General features: G+C 47.9%; 3 non-coding genes across 3 annotated transcripts; 1 reads left to right on the top strand and 2 right to left on the bottom strand.

Moving 5' to 3' along the window:
• Positions 1-2821: 2821 nt before the first annotated feature.
• Positions 2822-2894, bottom strand: TRNAK-UUU (transfer RNA lysine (anticodon UUU)). Its single transcript has one exon. It is a non-coding gene; the product is annotated as a tRNA-Lys (tRNA).
• Positions 2895-5553: 2659 nt separating this feature from the next.
• On the top strand, positions 5554-5626 carry TRNAR-CCG (transfer RNA arginine (anticodon CCG)). Its single transcript has one exon. It is a non-coding gene; the product is annotated as a tRNA-Arg (tRNA).
• Positions 5627-11975: 6349 nt separating this feature from the next.
• On the bottom strand, positions 11976-12047 carry TRNAA-UGC (transfer RNA alanine (anticodon UGC)). Its single transcript has one exon. It is a non-coding gene; the product is annotated as a tRNA-Ala (tRNA).
• Between the last annotated feature and the right edge of the window lie 865 nt (positions 12048-12912).

The raw sequence follows: 12912 nt of genomic DNA, 5'->3' as shown, positions 1-12912 counted from the left end.
AGATTTGCTTATGTGGCTTATGTGGTTATGTCTGATTGGGGGGTTTTCAAGCAAATTCTCTATTTTTTTTTGTAACAATCAAATGCTAACCTCTCCAAACACTCTCACAGACACACCCAGAAATAATGTTTTATCAGTTATCTGGGCACCCCTTAGTCTAATCTCTGATGCAAAATTAGCAATCACAAGGACTATGATAGTTGAGAGGAATTCTGCTGGGTATGTTGTAGGATGCCCCTCTACTGGAACTCAACTGTTCTTTTTGTCATGATTAGGCTGGGGCTATGAGTTTTGGGGAAGAAGAATGGAGATAAATATATAGATATAATTTATATACTTATATATATAAATCTATGTACAGATCATACATATTTTTTCATCACATATTAAGGGTACATATGATCAGCATGACTTATCATTGTTGATTTTAACTTTTGAAAAAATTGTCTTTGGAGGTCTTCCAAGTAACTGTTGGACTACACCAAATATTTTCCCAGCTCTTTGTAGAAAAAGAGACCAAAAGTAATGAGCTGTATTTACTGTGTTCCACATCTTTAATTAGCTCAAAAAAAAATTGTGATGGGGGCACTTGGGTGGCTCAGTCAGTTAAAGCCTTTGCCTTCGGCTCAGGTCATAATCTCAGGGTCCTGGGATTGAGCCCCACGTCGCATTGGGGCTCTCTGCTCAGCAGGGAGCCTGCTTCCCCCCTCTCTCTGCCTACCTCTGCCTATTTGTGATCTCTGTCAAATAAATAAATGAAAAATCTTTTTTAAAAAATTTTGATGCTTTCTGTTACAATTTTCACAGGTCAGAAAAAGAGAAAACGTACCTACTTTGGTTAATTACACAAATAGTTACATATATGACTAATTATTGCATGTAATGGGTAAACAGGTTAAATTTACAGACTTCCTTTTTAAGCAGGCTCCACACCCAGTGTGGGGCTTGAACTCACAACCCCTGAGATCCAGAGCTGCAGGCTCTGCCCCTTCGGCCAGGTACCCCTTAGTGCGTTAAGTTGGAATATGCTTCAGCTACTGTGTACCAATTTCAGATTGGAGCGGGACGTTTCTTGAATCAGAAATGCCAAGAGAGGCTCTAGCTCAATGATTTCAAAATTAGTGGACTTTCCCTTTCAACTGTTAGGTTTTCCAAAACCATCCAAAAATGACCCTGATATTTTATGAAGAATATGTAGCACAAGCTGACTTTTCTGTCCTTCGGGACTGACGTGCAAGGTCTTGAGTACAAGCCCCTGTATCTCTGCGTGTGTTCTTTCCTGTGTAACCAAACCGCTCCTGTACTTTTCAGTCATTCTCTCTGGCCTTCCCTGCCTACATGACAAGAAATGCAATGATCCAGTGCATTGTCTTCCTGCTGCCCTGTCCTACCCCACGACCTTCGGTGCCACACAGGATGGCTGCTTTGGCAAAAGGAAGACAAGATGGGGCAGGAAAGAAAAAGTGCAGGAGAACCCAGTTTACCCTAAATTTTCTTCAAGAAACATGCTAACCACAATAGTTAAAAGTTCACCTTGAGTTCTATTTTTCAGTAACATCGAAGAGCAGAACAGGAAAAAAAAAATGGAAGAGGAGGAAAAATAAAGAACCTGACAGACGTCTTTGTTGAGTCTTTTCATTCTGAGTTGGGAAACAGGAAACAGAGAAGCAGAGTCGTTTCAACAGAACTTTTCTTCTGGCTTCCACCCCACACCATCCATTGAGCACCCCCGAAAACTGGATCCCAAATCTTTACTGGTGAGTGTTAAGTGGGTGGGGGATGGTAGAAAATGGCGGTGCTTAAGGAACATGAAATCTTCCAAAAGTGAAAGTTAAAAACATTACGAACAATTGAAGAAGCAGTTGAAATATTAATCTGTCCGAGTGGCCTGGAATAGTTCAGATGGGACAGCCTGGGGCTGACTTGATCCCTGCTTCAGAACCAAGTTTGGGTAAGATGATCGGATGTTTTGGTCAACATTCAGTTGTCCTTCGGAGGCTTTTCCATAAATCATGGGATGGAAAATGCCAACGTCCTGTGCTCACAGTGAAGCCAAACAGTGGAAAGATTAGAGAATAACGGAAACGGAAAGGAAAGGAAAATTTACTGTATTTAGTATGTTTCTTGCTTAAAAAAAATTTTTTTTTGTCCTTCCTGATGTCCAACATTCCTTCCTTTATCATTTTCTGTCTGGTGGAGAACTTACCGGAGCTGTTGTTTTAGGGTAGTTCTGCTGATACCAATTATCTTAGTTTTCCTGGGTCTGGAACATTGTTTCCCCTTCATTCCTAAGGGATATTTTCTCTGGATACGGTATTCTGGGTCGACAGTTCTTTTCGTTCAGTGCTTGAAAATGTGCCACGCTTCCTGACCTCTGTGGTTCCTGATTAAAAAAATTTTTTTAAAGATTTTATTTATTTATCTGACATACAGAGATCACAAGTAGGCAGAGAGGCAGGCAGAGAGAGAGGAGGAAGCAGTCTCCCCTCTGAGCAGAGCGCCCCAAGACCCTGGGACCGTGACCTGAGCTAAAAGCAGAGGCCTTAACCCACTGAGCCACCCAGGCACCCCTAAAATTGTTTTTCTGGTTTCAATTTTTTTTTTCTTGTTTTTAGAGTTCAGAAATTTTGATTGCTCTCCATTTTCTGGCCAACTGATGACTCTTCTCTAAAAACCACATAAAAATGCAAATCTCCAGGCTGGCAATCTTTATAGAGATCGTGTCTGTGTAAACAAGGTTCCAGTCAAGGTACACGTGGACCCATTCACTGCCTGACCCCTGGTGTACTTATTGGAAATTAGGGTAAAATGGGAGAAGGTGCGCCTGAACAGGGACTTGAACCCTGGACCCTCAGATTAAAAGTCTGATGCTCTACCGACTGAGCTACCCAGGCTCCCGCGGTAGGTCTCCCACGGGTATCCAATCTAGGCTTACTTATTTAGCCAGTCCTGACTAAGCTTCATGTCCTTGTTCACAAACGATATACCTTGAATTCTACTCACAGTGAAGAAGTGCTCTTTGAGAGCGATGTTACAGTCTCTGGGGGGCCGTCTCTTCTTTCTCTCTTCCTTGTCTCCCCCCCGCCCCACCCGCCACCCCATGCAACGTCTCCCAGCTAAAGCCGTCAGGTTTCAGGCCACACTGCTAGACACAGAGGAACCCACTTCTGTAGAGCTCCTGCCCCTAAGTCTCCCAAGTTAGCACTCAGGCTGCTCCCCGCTTCTGTTCTGTTCTGTTTGTGTCCTTCTGCGTTGTCTTGCAGCATTTGTAGTCAGGGGGAGTGGGGGGAAGCCAGTGAAGGAGGAAGAACCTGAAGATGTAAGACAATGTTCCACAATGGGCCCCTCTCTGTTGGCGGGTGGGACTGCCTCGCCAGCGCTCCCCTGGCCAGCAGACCCAGGGGCTGAGCCATGACAGGGACAGCCACGCAGGCAGGGCGGTGCGTGTGGCAGGGTCAGCCTGGTATGCAGGCTCTTCCCTGGGGTGATCTTGCCCTAAAGATTTTAGAAATAGTTGTGCTAGGGGCGCCTGGTGGGCTCAGTTGGTTAAATGTCTGCCTTTGGCTCAGGCCATGATCTCAGGGTCCTGGGATCCACCCGCATCGGGCTCCCTGCCCAGCAGGAGTCTGCTTCTCCCTCTCCCTCTCCCACTCCCCCTGCTTGCGTGTGTGCACGCTCTCTCTCTCAAATAAATAAATCTTTAAAAAAAAGAGAGAGAGAGAGAGAGAGAAATAGCCGTGCTAAACACAGCCTTGTTCTGCCAACTATTCCTTCTCCAAATACAGACAATGGTGGTAATGAATCAGGGACTTTTTAAACAGCCAAGTGTCCACACAGTGCACGGAGGGGAAGAGGGAGTGTCAGCAGGCAGGGCCTGGGGTCAGTCTCCACACTTTCCTTCAAGCTGAAGCTGTCCGCGTCGCTCCTTCCCTTTAACGTTCCTTCTCATTCCCACCCCCCACCCACTTGCCCCGCCAGATTCACCACCTCTTCCTTCTTCACGTCTGTCTCACTGTTCGCTGCTGACATCGCAAGTGACAGGGTTTCCGCGGGCCGCGGCACCACTGGGCTGCGACTGAGCCGGCTTGGGGAGTCCCTACGTTCAGGAGACAACGGAGGCGTCGCTTCCTCGGACGTCCCGCGGGAGGCGGTCATTGCACACGAGCCGGCACCCCCCTCCGGTTCCAATGCCGGCGTCATTAAAGAGCGAGAAAGAAGAACAGAAAGAAAAGACATCAGAAAAGCTGACCGCAGACCACTTCCTCTCCCTGTCCTCTGTGTCTGCGTCAGTGAGACACACAGGACACGGGGCGTGCTGCACTTCCCACATTCAAGAATTAAGACAGGTCCTAGGGTCCTAGATGAGGTGGCTGACATGACCCCTTGGGGGATTCTTGCGCTAAAGGTGTGAACGTGAGATTTGATCCATGGTCTGGCAAGTCGCCTAAGGAAATGGGGGGGGGGGGACTCTCTTTCAAAACTCCATGACACGAGTCTCTTCTGATTATGGACACCCTCCGCCACCCATTGTCTCAAGGAAAATATCTCAGACGGAGGCAGCAAGAACAGGAGTTCCGTGCTTTCCAATCTTCCTTGGCTTCCTCACAAAATACTTTGTTGAAAACATTTAAAATTTTAAAGAAATGCTCCCTGGAGCGCGCCCGATAAAAATCTCAGAGAAAGAAGCCGTGGATGGCTCCGGAGGGAATGGTGTCATCCGTGTAAGGAAAGGTTTATGCGGTTTTCAAAAGCTATTTATTAGCTGTGTAGTATCAGTTTTTAAATCTCGGTGCCAGTCTTTGCCGTCGTGCCACAGCCGTCTCTGGAAGGAAGAAATGTCGCTGCCTGTGCCCAGTCCACCAGCCTTACTCCGCGGCGTAGGCCTGCCCGGGAATCTTTTCCTCTCCCAGACCGAACAAAAAAATACCAGTTTAAAAAAATTTGGTGGCATTTTGAGGTTTTAGTCTGTTATTCCTCCAGCACAAAATCCACCACAACTGAGGACAGTCTCAGCAAGTGAGCGAGTCTGAGGGTCCGCCGGACTCATGCACACGCGGCCCTGGGTTGTCCGGGGATGGATCCGAGGGCCGCAGGCAGCAGAGCACCTTTAGGCAAACTGCTTGGGGCGTTAAGGAGTGGGTGAGGCAGCCGCTCCCTCAAGCCACTGTCGCCCTCCCCTCCTCCCCAGCTGCTCCTAGTTTGGGAGTCACCACACTGCACCTCAGACGTGGGGACAGAGTGCTCCATTCTCCCCGGGAGGCGGCGGACCCACTGCCCCGCCCCACGTGGGGGTGATTCTTCTCATTGCCTGGTGGAGAGTCAAGTTGTTACAGCCTCCGGCATGAAGGAATTATAGTAAAATACTTCCACGATCTCACCATGCACTAGTTCTAAGTGATTGTTAGGGACCCCGGATGGAGTTCTATTCTACACCCCCCTCCTTTTTTTTTGGTGCTGATAATTAAATCCTCTTCCAGCTGCAAAGTTAAAACTTTGAAAGCAGAAACCTATTTCATCTCAGCTTCCAGGTTTGGAAAAATGGCTTCACCAGGTGGCCGCGTGGCCTAATGGATAAGGCGTCTGATTCCGGATCAGAAGATTGAGGGTTCGAGTCCCTTCGTGGTCGTTCCTTTCTTGCCAAACAAGAAACACAAACTTTCATTTGACATTTACCTGCGGATTCTGGAGTAGTCTTTGGAATCCTGAAATGAGTCGAAAGCCTGGGTGCTGCTGAGCTACTAATAACTTAAATTTTGTCCTTGGCCTCTAGTCACTAAATAAGACTGGAAAAGCAGTGACAAGTGGTTGTCAGCAGTGTGTCAAGCCTGGATTTCTGGCTACAAGACCCGCTAAAGATCATGGCCAAGAAGAGGAGGAGAAGGGTAGAAAAGCCAACTATAGTCGTTTCTCTGGAAAGCAGGGTTCTAAGGGCTTCTGTTTAAAAGTTAGAAATAGGAGTCTGGGGGCGCTTGGGTGGCTCAATGGGTTAAGCTTCTGCCTTCGTCTCAGGTCATAATCTCAGGGTGCTGGGATTGAGCCCCACATCGGGCTCTCTGCTCAGCGGGGACCCTGCTTCCTCCTCTCTCTGCCCGCCTCTCTGCCTGCTTGTGATCTCTGTCTGTCAAATAAATAAATAAAATCTTAAAAAAAATAACTGAACAGGGAGGTTGAAACAATGAGGGTGAACAAAGATATGTTATGCAAACAATTGAAAGGCAGCTGGAGTTACTGTACTAACATCAGTAAAGTAAACCTCAGAACAAAGATCATTAGCAGAGACAGAAGGACCATCATAAAATGGTAAGAAGTGTCCCTCCACCAAGCTGGGAGAGCGACTGTGGCACTTGTGCACCACACTACAGAGCTTCCAGGCTCCCAGAACCTGTAACAACATAGAACACATCCTGTGCAGGGGCGCCTGGGGGGCTCAGTGGGTTGAAGCCTCTGCCTTTGGCTCAGGTCATGATCCCAGGGTCCTGGGATGGAGCCCCGCATCGGGCTCCCTGCTCAAGTGGGGAGCCTGCTTCTCTCTGCCTACTTGTGATCTCTGTCAAATAAATAAATAAGATCTTTAAAAAAAAAAAAAAAAAAGAACACATCCTGCACCATAAATCAAACCTCCACACGCACAAAAATTACCTTCTTCTACAGTTTTACTGAGATGTAACTGACAGACAGCACTGTGTAAGTTTAACAGGTACCAGCATAATAACTTGACTTACATATATCACAAAATGGTTATCGCAATGAGTTAATATCCATCATCTCATACAGATCCGAAACAGAAAGAAAGAAAAGAAAAAATGTTTTTCTCCTTGTGATGAGAACTCAGGATTTACACTCAACAACTTTCTGAGTTAACTGCAGACAACATGTTGAACATTACATCCCCAGTGCTTATCTGTCTGGAACTGGTAGTTTTTCCCTTTTGACCACATTCATCAAATTCCCTCACCCCCTGCCTCTGGAACCATAGTCTGATCCTTTTTCCCTGCTAGTGTCTTGGGTGCTTTTTTAGGCTTTTTTTGTTTTGTCTTGTTTTATTTTTTAAACAGGAAGCACTTTTTTGTAAGTGTCCAGCTTATCTTTTCATTTATAGGATGCAGATAACTCCTGATTTGCCTGATTCACAAGGTTATTATCAAAGTCAAATGAGATTTTTTTAAATGCACTAAATTCATGCTGCTGCATGTAAAAGTTGCTTTTGTTATTTTATCTTATGCATGTGTCAGACTTTAGGATGAGTCATTTGCCAAACTATTAACTGTAGTTTTTCAAAATGGATCTTTTTATTCCCATTTAGCCACATCTTTCTTTAAATAATTCAATTACTTGACATGTAAAGTATTCTTGGTTTCAGAGGTAGAGGTCAGTGATTCATCAGTTGAATATAACAGCCAGAGCTCATCACCACACGTGCCCTCCTTAGTGCCCATCACACGGTTAGCCCAGGCCCCCACCCAGCAACCCTCAATTTGTTTCCTAGAGTTAAGAGTCTTTTATGGTTTTTCTCCCTCTCTGGTTTCATCTTGTTTTATTTTTCCCTCCCTTCCTTTATGGTCCTCTGTTTTGCTTCTTAAATTCCACAAATCAGTGGAATATGATATGTCATATGATAACTGTCTTTCTCTGATTGACTTATTTCATTCAGCATAAAACCCTCCAGTTCCAACCATGTCCTTGCAAATGGCAATATTTCATTTTTTAAAAACATTTTATTTATTTTTTTTAAGATTTTATTGATTTATTTGACAGAGAGAGAAATCACAAGTAGGCAGAGAGGCAGGCAGAGAGAAAGGAGGAAGCAGGCTCTCCGCTGAGCAGAGAGCCCGATGCGGGGCTCGATCCCAGGACCCTGAAATCATGACCTGAGCCCAAGGCAGAGGCTTTAACCCACTGAGCCACCCAGACGCCCCAGCAATATTTCATTTTTTGATGGCTGAGTAATGTATATACACACACACACACACACACAAGATGGGGTGATTTTCTTTTTATTCCACATATAATTAATGTCATATAGTATTTGTCTTTCTCTGCCTGACTTATTTAAAATAATGTCTTTAAGGTCCATCCATGTTGTGGAAAATGGCAGGAAGTCCTTATTTATTACGGCTGAATAGTGTTCGTGTGTGTGTGTGTGTGTGTGTGTGTGTGTGTACCACACCTTCTTTATCCACTCATCCGTGCGGACACTTGGGCTGTTGCCAGGTCTTAGATACCGTCTGCAGCGCTGCAGTGAACAGAGGGCAGCAGATACCTCTTCCACAACATGCTTTCGTCTCCTTCAGATACATTCCCAGAAGTAAGGTTGCTGGATCATGTGGTAGTTTTATTTCCAGTTTTTTGAGGAGCCCCCGTACTGGTGTGTCCACAGTGGCTGCAGCAGCTTGCATTCCCGCCAACAGCGGGAACCAGGGTCCCTTTTCTCCACACTCTCCCCAGCACTTGTTATTTCTTGTCTCTTGATACCAGCCACTCCGACAGGCGTGAACAAGCCCTCACCGCGGTTTTGACTTGCATGTTCCTGGTGGTCGGTGACACTGAGCATCTTTTCACGCGCCTCTTCGCCAGTCCTGTGTCTCCTCTGGGAAAATGTCCACTCGAGTTCTTTGCTTGTGTTTAATCGGTTATCTGGGGCTTTTTGCCACCCCGTTTTGTGAGCTGCTTATATACTTTGGATGTTAACCCTTATCAGATATATCGTACGCAAATATATTTCCCCGCGAGGAAGCGGGAAAGAACGGAAGCCACAGCCCCTAGCGCTCCTTGAAGACCCGCGGGGTGGGGGGCAGTCACCGGCTGTCCCCACCGTGGCCGGCGCGGGGCCCAGCGCGGCGGGGGCGGATGCGGCCCCGGGTTCGCCTCGGAGACGCGCGGAGGCCGAGGCGGGGAACGCGCCGCCGGCCGTGCTCTCTTGGAGCCCTTGGTCCCCAGCAGACGCTTCCGGCCCTCGGAAGGGGCTCTGCCAGCCGCGACCCCCGGCTCCGGCCCCGGGATTCCCGCCCGCCGCTCCCGCGCCCCGGGATCCCACCCCCCGGGATCCCACCCCTCGCCCCGCTTCCCTGCCGTCGGAGCTCACCAGACCGCGCACCGGCGCGCGCCCGCCCTCTGGCACCTGCTCGCCCCCAGCGCCTCCGCTCTGCTCCCCGCCGCACGCGCCGCGCTCCCGGTCCCCGCTTTCCCGGGAGCCCGCCCGGGGCCCACGTCCTCCATCGCTCGACCCACCTACCGCGGGGTCGCTAGGCCTCCCGCGGCCAAACCCCGCGCGCGGCTCTTAAACGCGGGCGCTTCCTGGTTCACCCGGTCCCGGGAGATTTCGGATTTCCTCGCACACTCCGCAGGACCGAGTTCAGGGGAAAGTAGGCAGCGTCCTGGCCTGAGGGGAGGGCCGGGCAGAGGGGAGGGGAGAAGGGCGCGCAGGAGCAGGATGGAGGACTGGGAGGAGCGGCCTGGGAGCCACCAAGTCTCCGTCCCCAGCACGAGCCTGACTTGACCCAAGATGTTTTCATCACGATTCACTCGATTATAGTTTTCAGCGCTTTGATCCTAGACGAGAGAACTGGCCAAAGGACTAGGGCTGGACAGGTAGCCGGTCAGAGTCCCAACCGCGAGGGTGGAGGGGACACTTGCACTTTTGCGGTCCCAGAAGTGAGGTTGCTGGAGGGGTTGGAGTCGTCCAAGTTTGGGTTTCTAATTGAGAGACCCAAATAGCTTTTATATACATATATATATATATATATATATATATATATATATATATATATATATATTTTTTATTCATTTATTTGACAGAGAGAGAGAGACACAGCGAGAGCAGGAACACAAGCAGGGGGAGTGGGAGATGGAGAAGCAGGCTTCCGGTAGAGCAGGGAGCCTGATGGGGGGTTGATCCCAAGACCCTGGGATCATGACCTGAGCCTGGGATCACGACTGAGCCACCCAGGCCCCAAGAGAAACCCAAATAGCTTGATCCGACCCCAGGCATTTTGGTAAAGTCTTCTGGGGCCCATTTGAATTCATCCAGAGAAAACTCAGGGGGTCTTTGGTGTGAACACAAAGTCACCTAAACTATCGATTTGGGGTTGGACCTGGATTTTGGAAGTTGACAGCACTCTAATTCCACACGATCGCCCATTTTAGTGTCCTTTCTAACACCTCACACACTATTTACTTAAACGCCTACAGAAAACAAACATAATAGAAAATACGTGAAACGACTACATTATCTCCCTCCAAAAGCTGCGTCCTGTAGCAAATAATCGGCCACAGGGCACAGGGCCAGTCCACAGCCAAGCAGATTTCTGAAGGCGGTCGCCCGCTGGGGAGAGCCTAATGTAGGCCTTTTCACCGGAGGACACAGGATCTGGAAATGAGAACACCCCAGCGGGGTGGAGGGTGACAGTCACCAACTGGGAACAAATTTCATTTCCTCCTGAAGACACTTCGAGCCAACAGGAAACAACTCCCCAGATAGCAGCAGTTTTGAGACCACAGACTTTGGAATTTCTGAAAAGGTACTGTTAGAGCCATGCCGGGTGGCTCAGTGGGTTAAGTGTCCGACTCTTAATTTCGACTCAGGTCATGATCTCCGGGTCATGGGATCGAGCCCCTCATCAAGCTCTACTCCTCCCCCTGCTTTCTCTCTCTCTCTCTCTCAAAAAAAAAAAAAAAAAAGTGCTATTAGAGACTGAATTATATTTGGACAAATTATATTTGTCCTCCCCACAAATACATATGTCAATGTCCCAGCCCCTATTGCGACTATATTTGAAGTCAGGCCTTTAGGGGGGTAGTAAAGGTTAAATGAGGCCCTACAGGTGGGGACCTCCTCATAAGAAGAGGAAGAGACACCAGAGTGTGCACACAAAGGAAAGGCCGTGTGAGGCCACAGTGCGCAGGGAGAAAAAAGGCAGCTGCCTGCAAGCCAAGTAGAAAGGCTTCATCAGAAACTCTCCCTGCCCGCATCTCTTTCCCACTGTGACAGAAAAAACTTTTCCCACCTCTTCATATGAGCACCTTCATCTGACATTAACTGAGGTCTGCAGGCCATGTTTGATTTAAAGATTTAAAACAATGGTGCAGGGGCGCCTGGGTGGCTCAGTGGGTTAAGCTGCTGCCTTCGGCTCAGGTCATGATCTCGGGGTCCTGGGATCGAGTCCCGCGTGGGGCTCTCTGCTCGGCAGGGAGCCTGCTTCCCTCTCTCTCTCTCTCTCTCCCTGACTCTCCGTCTACTTGTGATCTCTCTCTGTCAAATAAATAAATAAAATCTTTAAAAAAAAAAATAAAAAATAAAACAATGGTGCAAACGCGGTGAGTGAAGAAATACAGGAAAATTCATACTATGGAATATCGGTTGAGAATGCATTGATCCGTATTTATTTCTTTCGCGTTCGGAAGGCCCCTAATTAATTCCCTGACAATCTTTCCTCCCACGTCCAGCATCCTGTGGCTCCTTCACCTGCAAGGACTCGGGTCCCCCCACCCATTGTGGGACTGAGCTGTTGGTGGCGCTCTCCACACAGGTCCTGGGGGTCCTGATGGAGCAGTCAGTGGGGTCATGCTACCTTCCTTTTGTCTTCGGCCCAGAAAACAAATAGAACTAAAGAAAACGGAGGTGGGGCAAGGCTGTTCTTCACTGTCTCTCCCTCTCTTTCATAATAGTCTGCCACGGGAACCAAGGTGCGTCACTCATTCAGGGGCACGGCTTTGCTCCGGTCTAAGAGATGCTGTTCTAGGACTGGTTCTCCTCCTCCTTCTTCCTTTTGTCTTCTGTCCCTGTCACTGTAGGTGATATGGAGGTTCACAGCAAAAGATGAAGGAGAATTCAAGGCATTCTGTTAGGTTATGTTTTTTCATTCCGTATGTGCAGGAATGGAGCAAGAAAAAAGTTAGGAGTGCTAAATCAGTGTTTTTTGAAGAATGGCTTTGAATGATGTTAGGAAAAAGTAAGGGGGGGGGGAAACAACTAAAACTGGAGGTGCCGGGGATCGAACCCGGGGCCTCATACATGCAAAGCATGCGCTCTACCACTGAGCTACACCCCCCTCTGAAACAGCCTTTTGCTAAGGCTTATCTGGAGATAAGGCTGTTTTCTGAGGCCCCTGCTCTCCCTGAGCATCATGGTCTCAGAGCTAAGGGACATCAGCAGCTGCCCTGGGCAGGAGACCTTCAGGAACTAGAGAAAGGGACTGATTCTTCAGAGTGTAGAGCTTGAAGTGGAAGGTTGGAAACATGTCAGATAATAACCCAAAAGTTTCCACTGTGGCTTTAAAATGTGATTACAGTTTCCTTCCTTCTCCCATTCCTAGCAAGGAATCAACCAAGTCCCAATTTTCAGCTCTTTTGATCACCTGAGACACAAGACCATTAAAATTCAGCTTTTTCTTGCCTAGAATGTGTCATAGAAGCTGTTGTTTGCTCCATGAGAATGTAAGAGACCGGGTTTGATGGAAAAAAGCTATGACCCTAGAAGGAAACCCTAGAGCGGTGCATTCAGCGTTTTGTTTAAAGGGTCGTTTCACTCTGAATCTTGGCATGCAGGCAATGTAGGAGACCCTGACAACAGACACAAGAATTACCTATTCTTCCTAACAAATAATTTTTTAATTTTTCTAAGATTTTATTCATTTATTTATTTAATTGACAGAGAGACAGCAAGAGAGGGAACAGACGCAGGGGGGAGTAGGAGCGGGATAAGCAGGCTTCCCACGGAGTAGGGAGCCGGATGGGGGGCAAGGTAATGCCAGAAGCCTGGGATCGACTGAGCCATCCAGGCGCCCCCTAACAAATAATTTCAAAAAAGAAGTTGAAGAAAAATATGGGGTATTTGTCCCTGAGTTTTGATGACTTTACTGTCCGTTCACTTTGATTTTTCTGGGTTCTAAGCTCCCTTGTGAATGTTGAGCCGAA

This window comes from Lutra lutra, chromosome 6, assembly GCF_902655055.1.
Source record: "Lutra lutra chromosome 6, mLutLut1.2, whole genome shotgun sequence".
Taxonomy (NCBI): domain Eukaryota; kingdom Metazoa; phylum Chordata; class Mammalia; order Carnivora; family Mustelidae; genus Lutra; species Lutra lutra.
The sequence above is the reverse complement of the archived record's forward strand: the minus strand, read 5'-3'. Positions and strand labels throughout refer to the sequence as shown.